This window comes from Thermobia domestica, chromosome 15, assembly GCF_964235325.1.
Source record: "Thermobia domestica chromosome 15, izTheDome1.hap1.1, whole genome shotgun sequence".
Classification (NCBI taxonomy): Eukaryota; Metazoa; Arthropoda; class Insecta; order Zygentoma; family Lepismatidae; genus Thermobia; species Thermobia domestica.
The window spans coordinates 83,350,062-83,374,430 of NC_137468.1; the positions used below are offsets into that span (position 1 = coordinate 83,350,062).

Genomic DNA, 24,369 nt, shown 5'->3' on the forward strand with positions numbered 1-24,369 from the left:
AGTTTATATTGAAATAACAGAAACAGAACAGTGGAATTAAGGATTATTTCAAGAATGATAATGAAAATATGAAGAAACGATTTCTGAAGACCTCGGGATACTTTTGGGTACATAGCTGTAAAAAGGGTTTATGTGCAATAAAGGATTTCTGTGTTTGCAACCCAGACAGCTTTAGATTCAGAGAAGTTACCTGAACTTTAGTATCGTGCATTTTGATGTGTATGTGTTTTCACATACTTGAGCAAAATATTTTTCTTAATACATTCTACATAATTTTCACGGATATATCTCTATTATTATTATTTATTATTATTATTATTATTATTATTATTATTATTGGAATTCCGTCTTTGTTTTACTTATTTTACTGATAATACTATTAACTAAGAAAACGATTATATTATTAAAATTGAATGAAACAGCAAATTATAACAATATTTGATTGTTAAACTTGAAAGGTGAAATTGTAACAATTAAAATTATACTACAATATATGTGCAACAATTCCCCAAATCAGTAAAACTTTGCCGGTGAACATAGTCAGTATGTTCCTAAACGTAAGCTAAAATAAAACAAGGATGATTTTTATTTTTTAAAAAAAAGTTTGTTTAGTTAAATATTGCAAAATTATTTCTTTTAGGGTAGAGCTAAAATACATTAAACGGGAATTTGGACTTTTCACAGTCACCTTTTATTATAAAAGTTCCTTCTTATATTCAGTAATAATAATTATAACAGATAAAATATTAAGTTCCTAAATATCTTGGAGGTTTGATAGTGAATTTTTAGGAGCCTAATGATCAAGCGTCTTAGGGCGAATGAACCAAGGCTTTTGCGACCAAGGTGTAGATAGGTACCTCTCAGAGACCGGGCGTTGTAGAGATGGGGAATAAAACCCAGAGACCAGGTGTTCTAGGGAGTGGCGAGGTGTTTACGGAGACCAGGTGTCCTAACAAAAGGAACTCTCAGAGACCAGGCGTCCTAGAGAGCGGAGGTGATGATCAATCGGTGGAGTTATTCCTTAAAGAATAAAGTTCAGTCCTGTACAATTTCACTAAATGCTCTCGCACGTTTTGGACATAGATCTAAATGCCGCAAACTTTTGGCACTTAGTTATTATAAGAATAAACAAATTTTACGTATCTGGTGATCGTGTGGACCGCTTACAATTTTTGGCAATGCTAAAATCAGCAATAACTTTTCAGTAGGTTCAAGTGTTATCATACGGAAACGCAACGAACGTTTTTTTCCTTGAATAATACCTTGTAGGTAATATACATGAAGAGCCTATTTTTCTCAGAGATTAGACACATTACATCCTACTGAGATCAATGTCGTAAGAACTATTTCATGCAGTGAGAAATGCGTAAGCCCCTGGAAATTAAGAACGCAACAACTGGACTTGAAAGAAAAATGCTATGAAACTGGAATAATTGAAGAAAAGGAAGATGGCTTGGGAAGTTGTGAAAATAAATTAAGGAAGTTGTAAACAAATTAAGAATTCGAAGAAAAATCTGATAATTTGATAGGAGATCTCAATTCAAATAAGATATATTTGTAAATTTATTTCAGTCATGATCATTCATATTCTGACTGTTCATCAATATATTTTTCTTATATAAAATGTACAGCTAATGTGCACAAAAATTCATATATGATATATAAGCGAAACTGGATTTTCGGGGAAAAAAAAAAAGAAAAGAAAGAAAGAAAGGAAAGAAAGATAAAAATCAGCCCTAGTACTGTACATAAATTGGGAATCAAGGATCCACGTATACAAGAACTAAGTAATGTGGCTACAATGCCCAAAACCTATGGTAGAATATGTTCTATTAATCTTGTATGGACAGGTAAAACAAACAAACCAAAAAAATATATATATAATAATAATAATAATCTTTAGTTGTTTTACTGTAAGTGCCTTACACGATTAAAAAAAAATGAAATTACAGTAAAACCTGTAAACTTGGCCACCTCTCTAAGTTGGCCACCTGCTTATCTTGGACTGGTTCGTCTTGAACCTGCATTTTCCCATAAGACATAGGTTACTTATTACTCTGTAAGTTGGCCACCTGTCTATCTTGGAAGTTGGCCGCATTGAAGCAATGTTTACCCTATGATGATAATAAAAAATTTACCTGCGTATCTTGGCCATGCAAAATACCATTTTGTTATTTTTCTTAACTCTTTCGTATTCCCGAGACAGATGTTCTGTATTTATGTCTGAGGACAAATAAGCATGAATTCCCACGATTTGTTCTTGTAGGTCAATGGCCAGAACGCTACCCTGGGTGGTGAAGGAAGATGTGAATAAGACAAATCACGTACAGGAATTCAGGAAATGACTGTACGTATTTGTTTACCATGTCTCTTGTGGTAAAACCTTTAGCCATAACGGCTCCTTTCATCAGTGGGGAGCTTTAGTAATTCAAGATGAAAGCTAACCATCTTAATTGTCAACTATTGGCACCTGACGGCTTGTCGAAAGGTAGCGGAGGTTTTAAGATATGATTTTCTCAAAACATCTTTTGCTCCGAGGGAAACATTTGTAGCTCATTAACAAGCGGTAGAGGATACTTCCAAGAACTACAAAATTAGAATGTGTACATGTGCCAAAAAGAATAAAAGAAATATGTCTAGAGTAAACTACCATAAGATACGTATATTTCTATTACTGTATATTGTTATGATCACTCTCAGTGGAGTATTTAAGGGGGCTTCCGGGCTTAAGCCCCCGAAATATTACTTACCATTTTAAAGTATTTTAAAGTAAATCAAATATCTTACAGAATTTTCACATTTCCAAGAATAAAGGTAGCAAGGCCACCCGAAACAAAACAGTAAATACGCCACTGATTACGATATATATATATTAAAAGAGCTGTCGTACCATTGTTTATTAAAATTTTACGATCAAGTAATACTAGAAATCCTATTCTAAAAATACACTATCAGACGTAAAAAAAGAGATGGTAAACGCAGATCAGTGTTGCAAACTTTTCGAGAAATAACGTGAAACATGCGCAAATGCCGTCTCCGGTCTCTTCGCCGCCACTGTAACCTTTGCACTGAAGTGGAGGGTCGAATCTTTGAACACCTTTTGTAGTGACAGTTCTGACAACCATCCTCTTTTCATTTCAACAAAGACTCTCCTGTGTACCTTGCTCACTACAACTCTCGTCGGTATGCAGCCCCGTTATACAATTTGGGACCAGAAATACCAGTCCTTGTTACAGCAAATATGACAAGTGGATCGAATGTTTTGTTTTACGTCCGGCTGTTTAGAACATTGATTTAAAAAAAAAACGTACTGTAGTCGCATTTATGTGATGTACTATCGAAATGAATGTGCTTAGTTATGTGTATTATTATTATTATTATTATTATTATTATTATTATTATTATTATTATTATTATTATTATTATTATTATTATTATTATTATTACGCGTTCTTTTAATAGTAGTTCTTGTTCAATTCCTGTAAAATTAGACGCGTTCTCAAAATGGTTGTGATATCATTAATATGAGCAGATCAGCAATCGGAATTTATTTTCTGTTACCTATCGGCTTGTGTTGTATGTATTTTTACATTGTACCGACGTGACGTTTCCAGTGAATTCTTGTACAACGTCACTTTTTGAGGAGGTATGCAACCACGCACAGTGATTATTACCTCATCCGCCATCTTTTAACCTGCGTGTATGAGTTCTGACCTGCCACGTAGTATTATTCCCAGATAGTGAGGTGTCCTTCACATGCTCTTGTCCACTCAATTTACATCATAAAATGTCCGGGAATCTCCCTTGCGACGCCATTGCACAAATCTGAAAACTGCAAATTTGGATAGAGCAGGTTAGGATCCTTTGACGATACCATGCCGCATCATGTCTACGGTCAGTAGTTTGTACAATATTTAACTCTAAAGTTTGTTTTCCCACGCTTTCGGCAGCCTATAACACGTAAACGACGCGTTTTTCGCCCTATATTTATTGGAACTTTTTGTTTGTTTTAATCTCACGAATCACTCATCTGCTTTTGTACAACGAATTTAGCGCCATACTGTATATATATATATATATATATATATATATATATATATGGGGGGTGTATGTATGTATTTGGAGCAATTTTAATCAAACTTGATATACATATTACAATCTGGAAAGAATACTGTGGAGATACTCTGAACACATCTAAAGGGGGCGGAGTGGGAGCGGCTGACACATAAATAATGGAAAACGACCGACATTCGTGTCGAATCGTAGTTTTTGGTGTCGCTGAGATGAATAGTCTCACTCGTGATAGCCTTAAAATCCAAGTTCACCCTTCATCGTCATGGGGGATGAGAAGAGGTGAAAAATAAAATAACTCAAGTGACTGAGGTTAATGTCGAATCCTTAGTTTTCGGGTCTCTATACTGTTTGGTAACAGCGCGATAACATTTAAGCCCAAGTTCAGGCAAGAACGGGCTTGTCAACTGGATTGTGAATGTACAGAGGACGCCAAAGGTGTTGCTCGTTTTTTATTATACTCAGTTCCGTATTTTCTGACAGGGACAACACCGAGGGATATATACATTTGGATGTTTGTGAATGAATTAATGTATATTCTGTAGTAACTCTGGAATACCTGGAGCAGTTTCAACCAGGTTTGTGAACTTATGACTTACAAGCTGGAAAAAGCTGTGGGAGTAAGACATCCCAAGGGATGGGTATTGGAAAAGCTGACATGCAAAAATAATCCAAAACGACCTATATTAGTGTGCAGTCCATAGTTTTCGGGGCGCAGAAATGAATGGTAACGGTCCCCATGCCGTTTAAATCCAAGTTCACCCCATCAGCAGAAAGGGAAGTGAAAGGTAAAAAATAAAATTCAAAAATAAATGAAATTAGTGTGGAAATCATAGTTTCCCCGGTCGGCGAAACGGCTGACCCGTTTGAAATAAATTTTGAAACATAGTTAGGACCCACCTCAAGCTGGGTGTTTGAATCACATCAGTTTGAGTAAACGGTACATTTTAGTGGATAGGATATTTCAAAATTTATGCCAATCGTGAGTATCTTCGGTAGTTTTTATCATTACACTTTCTTGAAGTACGAATCCTAAGGGAAAGGGGATACAAACATTTTCCATAAACGTATTCTCTCAGAGAAGAGACACTTCAGCTAGTACCTTTTTATAATTAATGGTAAAGGAGTTGTTTTAAATTATGTGAACTCATAAGTGTACATATATTCGCACATATAACACAATATGTCGTTTTCTCTACAAGAAAGCTGCAGTTAACTTCTTGTAGAGTACTTTCTTAACTACTACGACTCATAAAGACACAGCTGTTGCCAGTAATACAAAACTGTTCCTGGTTGGCCACTGTGACAAGGTACATACTTTTTTATGAGGAACACATGGAAGATAAAATTACGGTGGATATTATTCCCAGCAGATAATAGTCTAGCATTAGAATTAAATTTGTTATAATCTTCAAATGAAGTGGTTCCAAGTACTCCCAAAAGTAGATATAAAACTTAAAGATTTCATTTATTTTTTCTTTTCACGAAACTTTGTGGTTGCAAGAATTAAAAAGAAATTTCCCTAGATATCAAGAGGTAATGTGTTTCTAAAACGAAACGAAATGCTAAATGATGTTAGAAGAAAAAATAGATGGCAAATTGAAAATTTATTTTTTTATTTATTTATTTTTTATCTGTTACCAATTCTAATATTTTTACACGTTATACGTGTCGAGTTAATTTTTTATAATATTAATTAATTTCCTAAAGAGCCTAGGTAAATAGTATGCCACTGATAAAACGCATAAAAGTATTTTGATTATTCGTGATAATAACAATTTTGTTATTGAAGATTAATGTGTAGTTTTCTAATGTTATTTTACAGTTCAGTGTTTCTAATTCTGCTCTTGTTCTGTTTCTTGCAGAATCCAGATAATTATACTATCATCAAATACGGCAATGTACTATAAGCAGGCGCAACTAAGACAGTGGAGTTAAATAGCTGAGGAATTTCCAGAGAAATGTGTGAGGAAAATCAGAAAGATTCTGCCTTTCTTTAAACAAATGTCATTATCATTAGAGAACCTATAGCGCTGCAGCGTCAGTGGATTATTCGATATTGTAGATGCCATTGACATAATGTGTATTGACATAGTGTAAAAGATTATTGAAGAGTTTAAGTCGGCGACAAGATTGTGTGGTGCAAGTCACAATTAAGGTTTCCCTTAATCTAAGTTTACCATGCTTTTTATCTTTGTGATGTGCTCCATAGTGACACTCTTTAGTATTGCTGATGAACATATGTTTTGAAAACACTCGTACCTTTTCCCTAATTACGATAGAAAACATATCTGATACAGAAAATTGAAAAGTCATTGTAAAAAAGAAAAATGCCCTGTATACAGCTTTTTCTTCTTTTCTTTCTTTTTACTAAGATCTTTTGCAAAACGCGAACTTTCTGACCAATTTGACTTCGTATAATTCTAATTGTTTTCCCTCATTCCATCTCCCGTTTTCCTTTTGTATTTTTGCTCTTAATTACGATACGGGTATAAACTTAAGTGTCATTCAAGACTTATTTTCATCAGTTTTCCTTTAATACAACAATGAGGCCGTAGGAGGTGAATTTAATTTTTTCTTCTCGAAACTTCAAAATTTTTAATTAGAAATTCGTGGAAACTTTTTTAAAAATCTCAAAATTGGGCTTTTCATAAAAGTGCAGTTAAAAGCATAAATTTAAGATTCTATTGGGAAATTATAAAATAATGGAAGAGTCAAGCAAGTCAACTGAATTTCTGGATGGAACTGAGATAATCTGCGAGCAATATTAGAACTCACTTTATAAAGTTACATGATCTTCCTATGTGTTACTATTTGTGGAGAAACAATACCCTTCTTGAGCATGTAAGATTCATTGAACAAGAGTTTCATATAATTATTCTATCAATAACATATCAATCGTATGCATAACTAACCCATTCCCATAACCTCTAATGTATTGATCTCTTTCGTCACTTGATAGCCTCTCGCCATTAATTTCATTCTTAACATTTTCAATAATCTTTTTATTTGATTGTATTGAAAGAACCGTATTGTTAATTGTCCTAAGTGTTGACTTAATTAATATGGACACTCTAGTGATTTTCATGAAATCAGATTTTTTTTTCTTTCTTTCTTTCTATGTAGTAGAATAATTTCGTTCCGCAGTATTCAGAGTTCGCCTGATAAAACCAATAGGTTTGTCAGATCCTTATTTTGCCTCATCCAGTTGAGAAGTCAGAGGCATCCGTTGTTAAAATGAAAGGTTGACTAAAATCAGAGTACTACAACAACGAAGAAAAGGTTATCTCTAGTCTGTTAAGAGCAACTATTTACTTGTCACTCCGTTCGAATTTGGCAAGAGCTACTGAAGTTCACTACAAATCACCTATAATACCAAGCAAGACCTAGAAATATTTTGATGTGCTTCGCACATGTAGGTGTGGGAAATTTCAAGACCTTTTCTACTAATCGAGGACCTAGCTGCAAACCTTCACGCGTAATTCTATGTCCCAAATAGATTACTGCTTTTCGTAAAAAGTCACACTTATCCGTTGAAGTTTAAGGTTGTGTTTTCTAAACCGATCAAATACTTCTCTGAGACGACCTATATCTTCCTTAAGATATCTTGAGTATATACAGCAATCGTCTAAATATACAAAACAATTTAATCTGGTTAGTCTCGAAAGAAAATGTCCAGTAACCTTGAAAAGGTAGTAGATGGTCCACAAAGTCCGAAACTCATTCTGTTATGTTCGTAATATCCGTAAGGGGTGCGAAAATTTCGTTGCTGATAGGAAGTGGATAACAGGGTCGATATGTCATTAAATTTAAACACCTATAGTCAATTATGATACGGAATTTTGCTTTTCCGGAGACATCGAGTTTTGTTTTGGAAATCACTAAAAATTGGAAAATTGTAGGTCTCTTACTAGAAGCAATTTTAAAATTTGTTTTTGTACATCTTTCTTATGCGTTTCTGGAATACGACAAGGTTTCTGGGTTACTATGGCTCCTTTATCTTCCGGTTGAATAGGAGTCGAATTTAATGGTGTCAGTATATGTTAATTTACCTCCCTCAAGATAAAACAAGTCACAATATCCTTTACATAATTTTAAAATTGATCATCATTCTTCCTCGTTTAAATGATCTAATCATAGGTTTTTCTGTAACAAGTTTAAACGTTCTCTTAATTTACTAGCGTCTTGTTTACATTCTTCTACCAATGCTAGAAAGAGTTATTCTCACTGAAAGTTTCTGTGTTTTATTGTGGGGATGTTAACTTCCTTTTGTTCGTCATTTAAATTTAGGACGCAAAAACATTCATGATTTTGCGCTTTTACTAATGCATATGGTATAAACACGCATTTATCTAATTTTAAATTTGGCACAACACCAATTCCATTGCAATCCTGATCGAAATTAATTTCACAATTGTGTTTAGTGAAAAAATCTCTCATTTCTGAATGTGAGTTATTCGCCACCTCAACTGGAATTACGTGAAAGGCCTGAGTAATGTCAGAACCTTCAATTTGAAACTTGAAGCACAATAATTCCCACTGTGCTTTAAGTGGGAGTTTTAAAGTTATTAAAACCTTGAACAATAGTAGATTGACGTTGTCTCACTTTTCTGAACATAGCGTCCTTAAACTACTCAAATTTACGTAATTGATATGTGAACCAGTATCTGCCAGCATTTGTAGCCCTTTGTTTAATTGGGGCCGCGGTGGCTCAGTGATAGAGCGTCCACTTCTGGTACATGGGGTCTTTGGTTCGATCCCAGCTCGCGCCAAATGATTTTCAGGTGGGCAAACACCGTGTGTATGAGTTTTCTCGGGGTTCTCCCGTTTCCTCTCACTTTCTTCATTCCACCATTTCATTCATTTCTCATCATCACCGTCTCCTTTAGCCTAGCCGGCATAACTGTGGGACGTAAAACTTAAATATTTCGTTTCATTTCCCTTTGTTTAATTCCTTGAATTGTACAGCAATTACCTTTAGTATGTGTCGTCTTTTTTGTTTCATCTGCTTTATTTTGTATATTTCTGGTATGATATCTTCTAGTATAAAAACATGACTACACTTTATATTTTCCTTGCAACCATGAACGAAGACAGATGTTGCAGGTTGCGAAAAAAAAAATCTATATATTCGCTTCCGTATGTATAACGATTGTTGTGGTTCACTCTCTACAATTAACTCTTAAAGGAGCACACTAAGTTCCTACCATAAGAAAATTATAAAACGCTTGGGTTGGTAAGGTAATCGATCAATATAATGATATTTGTATCAATTTATTCAACAAAGTCACTGCAACAATGAAATATGAGATGTATCCCACAGGTTACAAAGATAATTTGGGATTATAAATTTCATGTATCTCTTAGGATATATTGCCCTTTTCCAAAGTACATAGTTTCTATTTGAATAATTCGCATACTAAATTTTTGAAAGATTACTAACTTAACTTTATTACAAATTACTTTATTATTGTATCTTTGTAAATTACAAAATCGGTGAAAAACATATGGGTACTGTATAGATAATAATAGAATAGATATTTAGAAAACTGTCTTCCTTTTGCAAAAAGTTTGAGTACAGTTTGAGCAATGTGCAATCTTCTCTCGTATCTTCAACTGATCTTCAACAATTTTTCCAGAGTTTGACACAATGTTTTGCCACTTACTTCCTCTATGGAAGTCGACAAAACAATTGCGTTTCTCAGTGAAGCACAATCGTATATTGTGCTTACTGCGGTGAACACTGGTTTGTCCTTTGGGACAATTTGTACATCTACCTTTCTTAGGTAGAAGTCTGCGCGGATACAAAATATCGGATCCGCATCCGCAACATCTCTATCTGCATCCCCATCCGCAGATAATGAGGTAGCAAATATATACAACTTATATATTCTGTAATAGTCATGACTTCAAAAGTATTTTAAATACGTTTTAAATAGCTATCTCTTGTAGTTTTCTGAATCAAACGAAATACATTATATCAATTTCCTCGTGATCAAATACCAACTACGATAAATAAAATGCAATATAAACCGTGCAGATACAAATTAGAAATTAATGAACGGTCTATGTACTTGCCCAAGGTCTTCAAATGCAGATATCGAACCAAAATAATGTCACGTAGATAATATTCCCTCAATCAAGTAATTTTGGAGCACGTCACTAACTTTTTAAACTTCATCATTACTCATAAAAAAAGAAGCATTTGTTCAATACACAAAGGCGAAATAGAAATAATCGTTATTAAGGAATAAAAATTAATCACAGTACTGCAAACACATCCACATATCCCGAACTGACACTAGCACCAGTAATTGCTAAATTTAAATTTAAAAAAAAAAAAAAAGTGACGAAACTAACAACGCAATACAATGCATGCTTTCACGACCACCCTTTTACTGAAACTAGAAGTGAAAATAACTTCGGATACAAATAGGAAGTCTATGCCTTTAATTTTGGGAAGAGGCAATAGAGGAAGTTTAGAATTTACTGTTTTTCTTTGCAGCCCCACTCATTGTTGCACACATTTAGGGTAGGAAAAACAACGCATTGGTTGTTCTTTCTTTCTTTACCAGAGGCCCAGAACATACATATAAACACACACACAAGAAGAGAGAGAGAGAAACAATTGCTGTTATAAAACTCCAATCACTCGGAATGTTCATTGAGGTCCGTGGCACCTCTCCGAAGAGAGAAATCTGTGGGGACGTAAATGTCCATTCAGTATCTGCTGTACTTCAAAGAAAACAGTAAAAAATTTCGATTTACTGTGTACTGCAAATTCTCCAAATGTTCAATAAATTCTTTATTAATGTATTTGAATTCTCCGAGATTCCCTTCGTTCTCAATTAAATCTTCCAATGCAGGAAACACGTGATATTCACACTGAGTGATACTTTCTCTTAAAAGCCTTGATTTTGTCCTCAGATGTAAATACATTTGCATTCTTTCCTTGAAGGGACAGATTGACTTCGTTCATTTTCATGAATACGTCAGCTAGATAGGCAAGCCTAAACATCCACTGCTGATCCCTCAAACATTCTTCGAGCTCGAAGTGGTGATTCATGAAGAAAACTCTTACCATATCTCTTAGTTCGAAGAACCTGCTTAAAGCTTTTCCGCGAGTGAAGCCTGGAGGAAGAGGTGGTTTGAAATGTATATTCTTATGCCCCACGCCAAATGGTTAGCTTTTCAAACAATGTCCCCCGTCCCTCAAAAAAAATAAATAAATAAATAAATAAATAAATAAATAAAGCTTCCTACGGTGTACAAGGAAACAAGCCCATAGTTTTTTTTCTTTTTTATAACTTTCTAAAATGGCTAAAATTAAAAATATACAGTATTAGAAGTACAAGATTACTAAATATTTTAGAAGTACATGAAAAACCAGAAAACTTTAAAATACATAATACCAAAGAAAAATAATTAACACTATAAAGTACCTTGACCAAGGATTTTTTTTTTTTATTACCACAACTGCCAATACTATATTAAATAGTAAATTAATTACCAATTTTATACATATATATATATACAAATTAAACAGCTATACACCAGAGGTGCTATAATATAGCCTACCTCTTTGAGAAAAAAGAAAAAAAATCTTTGTGTGACAGTCTCTCTCTTTGAGTTCTTTTTCCACTGTTCATTATTTTCAATAATTTGTTATTCACTTATGAAAAATAATCAAAAAACAAAACAATATTGAACTAATACATTTGTTAACTCATAAAAATCGTTCAAAGTCTCGATCAGTTCTATGTTGCACCAAAATTTGATCTTAACGTTCAACACACACACATACACAGTATAGTCCGCATAACTAAAATTCCCTTGGCCTCAAAATTTTAGCTGCCTTCTTGCTGGAGAATTAGGTACAGGAATATCTATGACGTTAGTGTTACGACCAGTGGTTAAAGGAAGAAAATTCTAAAATTCTTGTCAAAACATGTCCTACCCCACTGCCCGTAATGCCGGTCACGCAAGCGCTGGTTCCGATGTCCAGGTCTGCAGCCCCGAAAACATCCTCCCCGTTGACAGACGTGTGACATTACATCAGACTGGAGGTGGCAGTTGTTGCGCAACGGTGATTTTCTGTTCGACGCCCTGTGTCTACAATTGTTAGAACTAGGAACATCAAACACGGCCCATAGATCGCCACCGGATTGTTCTCCGGAAAGAAGTTTATCTTGAGTCCATCGGATGGTGAACGACCGAGATATTGGTTTTAGAAGTCATGTACGACTCATCAGAATTGACAATACAGCTTGTCAGTAAACAAAATGTAACAAAAGTTTTATCAGAGGCGTGTATTAACGAATAAGAAATATTCAAAAGTCCACAGTATGGAATTGTAAGATTATTTTATCCAAATTATGTTATCGATGTAATAATTACATCACAATACATATGTAACATGGATTACGAAATTATTGCTGAAATAAACGTATTAGCAGACATTACAAAGAAATATGACACGAAATCATATTTGACACATGTATTACATAGAATAATTTGACACATAAATACAAGACAAGCCATCATGCACTAAACGTCGTCATTCCTTGCATCGTGCTCGTGAGGAGGAACTCGACCGAGAGTCGAACTAGTTCCCTAAAGCTCCTGACTAGGTGCCGTATCATTTATACTTTGCAGCAGGCTAATCTCCTGCATCTAACATGTCGATGGATCTACTATCCGAATCTTGTGATCAAGGTTAATATCAGCAGAACATTTTGATCTACGTTTATTATTCTGTTTGAGTCCACATTGATAACAGTAATCCAGTAGAAACTCTATTGAATTACTATTATCAGACCTGGCCGCGCAGAATACATGCCTAACAGGCTTTCCGGGTTTCTTAAACAAATTCTTTTAGCGCATATTAAAACTTAACTAAGAGAAGGGTTCTTTCGCTCTATCTTGGCCAGATGTGAAAGCGAATATGTCTAATAACTCTTAGGTTTGTCTAAGTTCACTAATCTTATATATATATATATATATATATATATATATATATATATATATATATATATGGAAATGGGAGAACACGAACGAAATAGAAATAAAGCAACCAACTATTGACCACCCAAACATTAGAATTTTAAGAAAAAAGAAGAACAACAACAACTACTTCCAACTCCCTCTCTGACATTACCGAGAAATGATGACAAAACGAGAACAGTGAGCAAGAAAATAAAGTATACGGACGCCAATAAACCGAACAATACATGTGGAAAGTTTGTCTTCACTAATTCCTATATTGACTTTTGTTCCGGGATTTTCACACGCATGTCCCTCAGAACTTTTGTTAGCTCTTTTTCTCAGCATATGGTAGTCTTTTCTCTGTTCCGAAAGATGTCTTGCGAAGACCGAGGTCTCTCTCGTGGGTTCACCGCAGTATTTAAAACACTTTTAAAAACATCTGACAAAGTTCTCGACACCAACACTTCCCTATCTTCCGTATGAATTGTGCAGTGAATCCATGATAGAGATGCCCACATTTTTTCGAAAAAAAAAAAAAAAAAAAAAATTCGGGAAACGAAAAACTAAAATTTTTTCGAGAAACGGAAAACGGGTAATTTTCGTAAAACAAACTGAATTCATTTCATTTGTTAGTACTTCCAAACTATAGTATACCATGCATACGTATAGGAAGTCTTATAGAACGGCTGTGTTCATCTGTCTGTCCATCCATCCGTTCGTCTGTCGGCTGGCATCAGAGCAAGAGCGGTAAGAAATAGCGAGAAGCATAGGTTTGCAACACGCATAGATTCATCTAATGCATTTGACTTTTATTTAATCCAGAAGTGGTAGAGATGTATCGCTTTCTGTTACATTGTTGATCACCACAGAATACAAAGGGTAATATACAGTAAGGCGCGGTTTTCCAGAACCAATTCAGTGTCCCAAGAATATATTCAATGTTCGCCCTTATTACACTTACACATGAAGCTATGCATAAGTGTCGGAAATCTTTAGAATGGCTTTGTCCGTCTGTCTGTCGACAGGTGTCAGAGCAAAAACAGTAACAGATATTGAGAAGTCGTTTCTTGCGGTCGATTTAGAGGCCCTAAAATAGGTTCGATCTCCTCAATTAACCCTCCATTCAAACCGTAAGTGGTTCAAATACCCTTTTTTGGTTTCAATTTTTATCGCTATAGAACGAAAAGAGTAGTAGATAGCAAGAAACGATTTATTGCAAGCAATTTAGCGTCTTAAAACAACATATAACTATCCACAACATTCAATCAAAACCAGAAATTGTTTATATTTACTATTATTTCCGGTTTCAATACTGAATTACAAGATATCGAGATGTAGATTTTTGCAATCGATTCAGCTACCAAGAAATAGGTCTATCTTTTCCATTAATCCTCTATTCAGATCGGAAGTTGTTTAAAATAACCATTTTCGGTTTCAACATTGATCGATATAGAACAAAAATAGTAATAGATTGTAAAGAGACGATACATGGAATCAAATTTATGATGAGATAAATTTGATTTCGATTCCTACGTGGCTCATTGAAAGCTGAAGTTAACGCCACGGGGCTCGAACTCCAGGTCTCCAAGTCTAAAATTTATTATTGTTTTCCGAGAGATAAAAGAGAAAGTAAGAGCGATAATATTAACTAATATTTACTCTACTTTTTCCCCAAAACGGTGTAACAAGGGCTCTAGGAAAAAGTAGGTGCGTAGTTATTACGAACTTTAGGTATAGAAATCGCAGGTTAATTTCGCAGAATATCCACATGCTGCAAAGCTGAGAGAGATATGACTTACTAGTCTGGTACTCAAGAGACGGGTTGTGCTGACTATCTCACATGCAGCAAGTGAATTAAAAAAAAAAAAAAGACAATTGCAGAATTGCAGAATGACTTAAATGTCTTTTTTTTTTTTTTTTTTTTTAAATGAAATGAAGAAGAATAAATTAGATTGTTAAACCTGAAACGGTCAGCTCAGCTAGTCTCTCAATATGCTGGTGCTACAATAAAAAAAAACTGATCTACCAAAGTTTGGAGAGGGTAGAAAGTTAAAATGACAATGCAACAAGTGACAACAGTTACATGAAATTTAGGTAACAGTGATAAAATTTATTTTTAAGAATTTAAAAATGAATTTTAAAAACATCATAAATTAATTAACAAAATAACAATGACATGGATCTCCAAAAAAAAAAAAGGAATAAAAGATTTTTTTTAAAGGAATTAAAGAAATGTTTCCATCCCTTCAAATAAGAATATTTCAGTAACCTGATCCTTCTATACTGAGTACAATTTTATTCCGATGCTAAATTAGGTTCTATTCACGAAATCTGAAGGATTTCGGCTTCCAGTTTGTAGATTATTTTCGTTATTCTTTTCATAACGTATTACAAAATCAGAGCACTTCTAGGAAAACTATTACTTTGACAGTTTACGACAGTTACATAAAAAGATTAAACTAGCATCGATTCTAGATACATCAGGAATCTAATTCTTGTTTTTATGATTTGTATAACTTAACACAATAGCGAAAATAAAAGTACTCATTAAGCACAAATGATATCTATCAAGGAGAATCATAAAAAGAAATTTACGAAAGTAGAAAAGTGTGTGTTATCGAGAGATAATTAGGTAATTTTGAATTTAGAAAAAAAAAAATAGGTTTTGACTTGCTAGCAAGATGAGAACAATCACAAAAAATCTAGAAAAGGAGATAAGACAGATGTGCACTTATAAAACCTTAATGTTTACGCATTGGTCTATATAGTAATCATATAAGTAAATTTATATACATATTCTGCATTAAAAAGAAAATTAAATCACATCAAGACAAGACATTTAATAATTTCAATTATGTCTATAATAATAATATACGGTATTATTATACACATTGATACATACACAGAATATATACATTTATACAAATATTCATGCTGATAATTAGGGAAGTTAAACGAGTATTTGGCCAAGTACTCCATGGAATGTCGACATTTGTAATTTTTAGATACATTTAAAAATAATTATTTATTTCGTAGGAACGATAATTAGGAAGAATAATATTTATTTTTCTTACTAATTCTTTCTCGAGAGATATGGCTAATCCTAAGATTCCTAATCTAAGCTAATCTAATGCGAGTCATATAGTAATTAATAATTTGATGCCTTAATATATCTTTCATTCTCCGTATTTATCCTTTATCACTTGGTCTAATAAACTGCGTTTGGACGTAGCAACTTCCAATTACATATTCTTGTCCTTATAACGTGTTAGTCATCCAACATACTCTTATTCATGGCTTATGTAACCTATATATATATATATATATATATATATTGTTGACACATTTACCATATCTATAGAAACAGTAATGCTTAATATATTGAGCCTACAATTACATACTTCTGAAAAAGGTGAGAACTTTTCTCTTTGCAAGTAATGCACATTCAATAATTTAAATTTGATATTTTTGCAACACTGAATTATTAAAACGAATAAAAGTACAATTGATAAATTTATGTTACAATAGAAATGTTGCAATGCTGACCTGAGATATGAACCCTGGTTATTTGGTAATCTATTTGGTAACTTCTTTACACTAAGATATAATTCATTTCTAAATATATGACATTACGTTACTGAATCATAGCAGAAACTTCAATTATATTCTGCATGGTCATGATAATAAAAATAAAAAAATAAAAAATGTAGAAAACTCATCCTGGCTCTTGGTGGCTATCATTTATAAATTTAAAAAAAAAAATAAAGTTTATAAATTGTTCATTCCGTCCAACGACAGAAAATTTGAATGATGATCATTATTCCGACCTGATGCTAAACAGAGTTTGTAGATAAGCAAATGGGATCGGCCAAAGTACTCCGGCGTTGGATTGTAATAAGGGAGAAAAAGTTTTAAAACTTCTCCTACCTTTTCGCCGTTGCCTTGCATCTTTGGATCGTCCACTATAGATGTATTTACCTCCTCATTGATGCGAATCCACCGCACTACACTGCACGCGATGTCGCTCCTGCTATTCACTCCACCGTGGATCATGGAAGTCCTTCCTTCATAACCCGACGGCTGCATCTCTGGTAGATAAGTCTCTTCTGATCGTTAAGCTACCTCCTCTAGAGACTTGGCTTCTTGGAAAGTTTTGCACCCCAATACTTTAGTCTTCTCCTGGCCATCTAGTCTTCCTTTATTTTTTTAATTGAATTTTATCGCATACCTTCACTGAATTTCTTCGTAAAGCGCTAATATAAGCGTGCTTGTCTCACTACTTGTAGTGGGAATGTAACTTTGCCACTGCACTACGTTATTGCTTACTACGCCGTTTAAAAAAAGTTTCAAAAATGTTTAGAAAAAAAATTGCGAATGATATAGGTTTTATATATGTATATAAATATAGATTATATATATAAAGGTTCTGGAGCGTGTGAGTATAATTTAAGTTGTCACGCGGGTTACCGTTGCAAAGCACCACTATTTATCCACTTAGTCACGCATTCTTATTTTGCACGCACAAAAAAATACAAGTGAACGAAATGTGTGTGTGTTGTATTAGGTTGTTTCTTTAGAGAATCCTCAGCTTACACTAACTGACTTCCCCGAGTGCTTTTCAACGAACTCCAAACAAAAATCTTTTTTTTTTCTTTCTTTTCTTTGAAAATTTACAACTTAGAACCTCTCTGTGTTAATGGCTGGTTTATTTTAAAAGAAATTCCGTTGCGAAGGATAGCGTAGTTTAGAGTAGATGACCTTTGTCCAGTTTTCTGCTGTCTTAAAAAAAAAAATACGTTTTTCAACTTGGGTGGTGTGCTTCCCTCATAGCCAAAGTAGGAGGGAACGTTTCTGGCACTTCTTCGATTAAAGTGGGTGGTCGATGCAAGGCAAACGCTTCTCGGAGGTTAGAAGAAGAGATGTTTACTTAAAAAAAAAAAAAAAAAAACTTTGACTGCCAAAAATAAATGTTCTAATATAAAATAATTTTCAATGTTATATATTAAAAATACATAAGAATAATTGCTCATGGGAATGTTACAAGTCTTACGCTTGTGCATTCGGTTGGAATGCTTTCGTCGTCGTTTTGAAGAAAGAAAAGAAACTATAATCTTTAATTTGGGAAATACAGCTCACTGGTAGAATTGAGAGGTATCTGAGAAGACGACGAGCGTTTTTAGTTTGTAGGGCATGTGGGTAGAAATAAATAAGAACAAATTAAAAAAAAAAAAAAAAAGAGAGAGAGAGAGAGTCGAGAGTCTGTTTAGGAAAAAAGGAAAGGAAGGTTGTTTGGGCGTTTAGGACCTTGGATGTGTATTCCGTACCTCAGTTCCTGGTCGTCGACTGGTCGTCTCCATGTCTCGGCCTCTGTATCGAATTGGCGTGGGATTTGGTATAGATCTCTCCTGCCTTTGCTCACACTCGCTCCTCGTGTACTTCACCGCTTCTCGTGTGCTGCTCCCCTCTTCCGGGTCCTGGGACGTTTTTATATCAACCAAAGTAGGAAGATGGCCGTCGAAATTACGGAAAACATCCAAAGTACGCACGTGTAAGGATTCAGGAAAGTGCAAGGTAAATGGAATTCTGAACTTATTTAATAATTTGTCAACAGTTACAGAACACTTCGGTTACATCAGGTTACATAAGTTACATAAATTTACCAAGAATGAAGAATGAGGAATCGTCTACTAAAGAGAATTTTGAAATGTTTGCTGACTGTCTTATTATTCCAAGTTGTGACTGTCTCTCATCATCCACAGGAAATAAAGAGAAAAAAAAATAAAAAATAAAATCGTTATTAAATCTTGATTTGTTTATATACTGAATATTAATAATATGAGGGAAATCCAATATCTCTACATTCCCGCCACTAAATCTTACTGAACGACGAGAAAAGGAACGCTGTCGTTTCAGGTCCAATTACTTATTGAACGCACTGTATATTTTGTACTATATGAACTTTAAGTATGTTATATATAAAAAAATAATAATTAATCACACATCACTAAAAAACCACTTAAATCACTAGCGTTAACAAATAATAAAATGTGGCACTAAACCAATCAATCAATCAATATTTTACCAATAGACGAAGAATAAACACACAAGAAAGAGTTAATTTGTCAATATGTAAGTATATGTATCTTGAAAGCATCATCTTTCAATGTCTTGGATAGTTCTTGTCTTTTCTCCCGCATAAATAATTGACGTAATCGTTAAGATACATAGCAAAATAAACTGAAGCACGTGGTCTTGTTTATAACATTGAACTTGAAACTGTAGAATGCTGAATCAGCAGAGCCTCAGCTGCGAGATAATCTAGGCCAACTTGATCGTTGACCATATGCAAAGGACGTAGTGAAGTTGAAATAGCTGTCACCAGATGGCAGATGTTATCGGCTAGGCTGCATGGATGTCGCTGGGTGTGACGAAATACATCAACTGTGAACTGCTTGAAAATGTATGAGTATAATATATTTATAGTAACAATATATATGTCAGTGAAGCAAGAAACTTATTTGACGGTGATAAGGTAAGTATCACGTGCATCAAAAAAAAAAAAAAAAAAAAAAAAAAGAGTGTAAACAAAGAAGAAAATGAAGACGTTCAGCAACGTATCATTCCTTGCGTCGGTTGGTGGGCAAATTGTGAGGTTCAAATCTGAGCGCTGATATCTCTTGATGTCCATAGATCCTCTTCTTCTTAGTGGTGTTATGCTGCATTGAGGTACGGAAAGAGGTTGTGGGGAGATAAAAATTTAAAAAGAAAATAATAATAATAAAGGGAAAAAAGGAATAATGTTTTAAGTTATCAGAAACATGTGACTCTGTATATGTGTATCTAGGATGAACATTTAGAAAGGGTGTGTATCAGAAGGGGCAAAAAGTAAAAAATATAGATGTTATAATATAAAGAAATAGGAATTGCAGCGAAAATTTGGCAAAGGAACACAGTTTCTAAGCTGTGGGAAAATGTAAACATGAAAATTTCCAAGATGGCTGCCATGACGCTATGAGGGAGGGATGGGAGTTTTCGCAAAGGCTGTCGGTATAGTAATGGCCGATGTTTGTTTATAAACAGAAGGATAGGAGCAAAACGAATGACAAGTTATTATAGCTGTTTTTTTCGGGAGGAGAGGGGGGCACAAGAGTTCAAAAACAAGGATAATGATATTGGGAAAGTAACATTTGACTAAAATAACTATTATTAGGTTTTTGAAAGGCGATTTCAAAGTCAAAGTACCTAAGCGTGGATCCAGTGGCGTCTCGGGGGGTTGGTTTTACAAAATAGTGGAATTGTGGAGAAGATTTGAAAATAAGGAAAATTAGAGTGAAATGCGGTAAAGTTATTATCCGAAGACTTACTTCCGATGAAAAACAGGGTTGGCAACTCAGGTAAGAATATCAAGGTATCGTAAAAAAAAAAAAAAAATCAGGGAAAATAAATAAAGGAAGTGTCGTTATTTGAGGACTGGGAGGGTGGTTTTTATGAAAGTCTGAGGGTGATCATAGTATTTTAGTAGAAGTGGGTAGGAGGCATCAGTAAAATTGGGACAATAGAAAAACATAAAAAAGAAGAAAAAGAAAGAATTAGTATTTGTATAAGTACTTCATATTCATGATCCGACCAAATGCCCAAAATGTCTAAACAATTTCCTATTAATATCTTAAATACAACTTCCCTAATATCATAATCTAAAGGGGTCGGGGGGCTCATTATTTCCAACATAAACGTAACCCATTTCCTGATTAGGTTGGGAATTTAAGGTAACTAGAGGTTGGATTGGGTTTTATCGCCCAATACTCGATTGTGTTAGTAAAATGATGTTGGAAATAAAATATTAGAGAAGGAAGAAAAAAAGGTCTCTAAATTTATAAAAATACGTATGTCCGGTAATGATTCTCAATTTTATATGGTCGTGCGTATATACGTTCTAATATCTTCTTCTAATTGCTGTTTCACAAAATGCGTGAATTGCTCGACATCTCAGTTTCCGTATCCACTTTTAAGAATACACTATATAGTTGGAAATGTATGAAGATTTTACGTTAGAATTCCTTAATTCCAAGACGGTAGAAGGCGGCACTATAATCTCTGTACCAAAACTTCCGTCACTAACTATCAATTCTTCCGGAGGAGGAGGTAAACTCAATTCTGACACTGAATGTGCATCCTCATTTCTGTTCGAAGTAGTGAACTTTTCTGGTGTCATTTCAGTTTCTTGATCTCTTTCTTCAATCCTCTCGTTACATTTATTCTCAAAACTTTTCATCTGCAGTGGCGTATCATCACCAATTTTTTTCATTAAACTTTTCATTACTCTATAGAACAAAATTAAACTTACAATTGTAATAACGCTTTGCACAATGTCTAAAAAGTAGCTCAATTCTTGCAAGGAAAATTCCGTAAACGCACTACATTTTCTACAAAACCATATAAAATTGAAAATCCCATGTTCTCTTAGCAAATAAATAAGTAGAAGAGTGATGACGATATTCCAAATAATAATAATTCCTGGTATAAAATATTCATGCTTATAGATAGGCATCTGGATCGAAAGAGGGTTAAAGTTTGCTCATTGTAATCTAAAACAGCCCTGTGCTTTTCCAAAAAAATCGGCGCCAATCAAGGGCCCATAATCAAAATTTGGAATAACTCTGAATACACGAGTAAACCATTTTCTTACCAATCCTAAATTTTAGTAAAGCTATCTCAGAAACTTGTATAGACTTCCCTGTTACTTCCAAAAAGTCTAGTATTAATACGAAAACGTTTAGCATTTTCCGGGACCAAATTTCCCCCCAGATAACTAATTTGGCTGCCACTGTCAATCATCAATTCTACGACTTTCCCGTCCATAAAAGCTGACACATGAGGCAATTCGTTAAAGGACACTATAGGGACTATAACGCAACCTTGAGTAGATTCGTCCCGATCATCTACTCTGTCTGCGTGTTTAAAGAAGGCATACGACAATATCCCTCAATATGATTGGGTAATTTGCATTTGTAACAAATAATTTGGCTTCTATCCGGAGTCAAACCCTGACCTGGCGAAGAATTACTATTACTTGAGGACGCAAAATCACTGCTAGACTTTTTATTAGTATTAGCATTATTATTCTGACTTCTGTTGTTTTGATTACCGTTCCGTTTTCCTTGGTAATCCTGACCTACATTTTTCGGCTGATTAAACTGCTTTTTCCTATATTGAGAATCATCGCTTCTTTCACAGTTTGTTGAAGGAGCTAAGGCTGAAATCTGCAGCGTCAACTTTGACAGTTGTTGCTGTATGTCAGTCAACGGGTCGATTACCGGTTGGTTCTGTTGAGTCTGCTGGTTTTGCAAGTATGCTGACTGTGTATTATACGGTTGAACAGTAATCGGACTTTGAACCCTTACTTCAGCATTATTCTGAGTATTAGCATCTATGCTAGCCGGAGAAAATAAAGACGACTGCAAAACAGCAGAATTCTTTTTCAAGAATTTCTCTAATTCCTTACGCTTCAGTAACAGTTTAGTCCTTTCCTCGATAATTAGGTCGTTCAAAAGGTCACTGACCGTGTTATACTCCTTTCGTACTACAATTTTAAAGTAATCGGGTAAAAGTCCCTCCACAATGAATTGTAATTGTTTCTTTTCGTCGGCAGTCGGGTCTGCGCGTAAAATCAAATCCTGCTTCGCATAAACATACTCGAGAACGGATTCTGATTCATTTTGTTCACGGGCTCGCATCTGAGCTTCAGGTAATTGTAGCACCAAATTGTCCTTAAAAGCGTTTATAAAAGCTTGCTTGAACTGGTCATAAGTCATTTGGGCAAATTCTGGCTTTCTTTCTATGCCAGCAAACCAGCTTTCAGCGGGACCACGGAGTAGGCTCCCCAGCACCAATTTTCGTCTCATACCATTCCATGAATTTATGCTAGCGATGGTCTCACATCGTCTGATGTACGTGTTTACATCGTCGCCTAACCGGGCGTAAAAAGGCTCCGGTTTCACAATCGTGCCGTGCATGGGCGGAAGTGGATCGTTTCCTCCTGTAGCCATACTGCTAGAACTAGAACCACGAACAGTTATCGTGCAGTTACGACTGCCGTTACCTCGAACAGTTACGACTGCATCTTGTAATAATAAAGTAATGTACCCTACATTTACATTGATCAATGAGTTTTAACATATAAGAGATTGATAATAAATAGTTGCAACCGTATGTAATAGAGCCTATCCTTAACTGTTATACGAAATGAATGTAATATTACCTTACACTTGTTCCATGATTATATATAAATAAAAAAATAAAATAAAAATTTAAATATAATATGCAAATAAGCTGATTTTCATGTTGATATGTAAAGAAGTACAGAGTAAAGACTGCACTTCACAACTCGTAAAATAATAATTCTACTTATACACCAAATTTCCCCATATCACTTATTTTTCGTAAATTTGGCAAGTTACATTTGTCATTTCAGTTTCCTGCGTTCAACCTTATAACGTTTATTCCATAGGATGGTAATCCAAATAGAGCAAACATTACATTAGATAGTCGTAAATAGGACGTTTGCTCGAGCGTTGACGATGAAACAAGTTATTATAAGTAGTAGCTCCTTTCAACGCCAACTACACATAAGCAAAAATTCTAAATACAACCTTTAAAAACACCAAAGATTCAGCATCATATTTCTCGAAAGACAATAAACACCACAAACAATAAGTAAGAAGTATTTCGTGTACCATGCACTTAAACTGATTACCACGAGGCTTGAGGGGATGGCATGCACAATCGTAGCAAATACGCACAAATAGACTTAAAATTTTAATAATTAAAATATACTCACATTGTCTTACACTAGGTAAATGAAATTATGACAGAAATACTTATCGATGCATTTTATCTTATGTAATATACAATGATTTATAAATGTTGGATTACATGATAATATGATTGAATTCTGCAGCAGTGAACGTAGGTTGTTACATATCTATCTGTTCGGCGCCAAGTAATGCTGCCTATCGCCAAATCTCTTTAGTTCTCGCTGTTCGCGTGAGTTTCTCCTGTTGGGTGACGTAAGAGCGGACAAAGCTGTGATTGGCTGGAGAAGCGCTGGCCAAGGTCAAGCCAGTCGTCTGCTCCTCTGAGCGAGAAAACGCACACATAAAAACGTCGTCTGCTAGTAAGTGACAGTGCTTTTAAAATAAAAGAGAATTAAACTGCTTGAGCCGCATACAGTCAAAATAATGCACAAACGAGTTTATGACAACCTCAGTTACACTAGTTTGTGTGCGTGTCTGTTCTTTCCAAAAAGCGTTTTTC

At 34.6% G+C, this 24,369-nt stretch overlaps 1 protein-coding gene across 2 annotated transcripts in view; it reads left to right on the forward strand.

Annotated features, from left to right (window-relative positions):
- Positions 1–14,962, forward strand: part of Elp5 (Elongator complex protein 5) — a 37,015-nt gene extending 22,053 nt beyond the window's left edge. For both annotated transcript variants that reach the window (XM_081739908.1, XM_081739907.1), the window contains exon 6: positions 5,937–14,962. The gene's annotated coding sequence lies outside the window, so the exon portion shown is untranslated. The remainder of the gene's footprint in view (positions 1–5,936) is intronic.
- Positions 14,963–24,369: the final 9,407 nt, after the last annotated feature.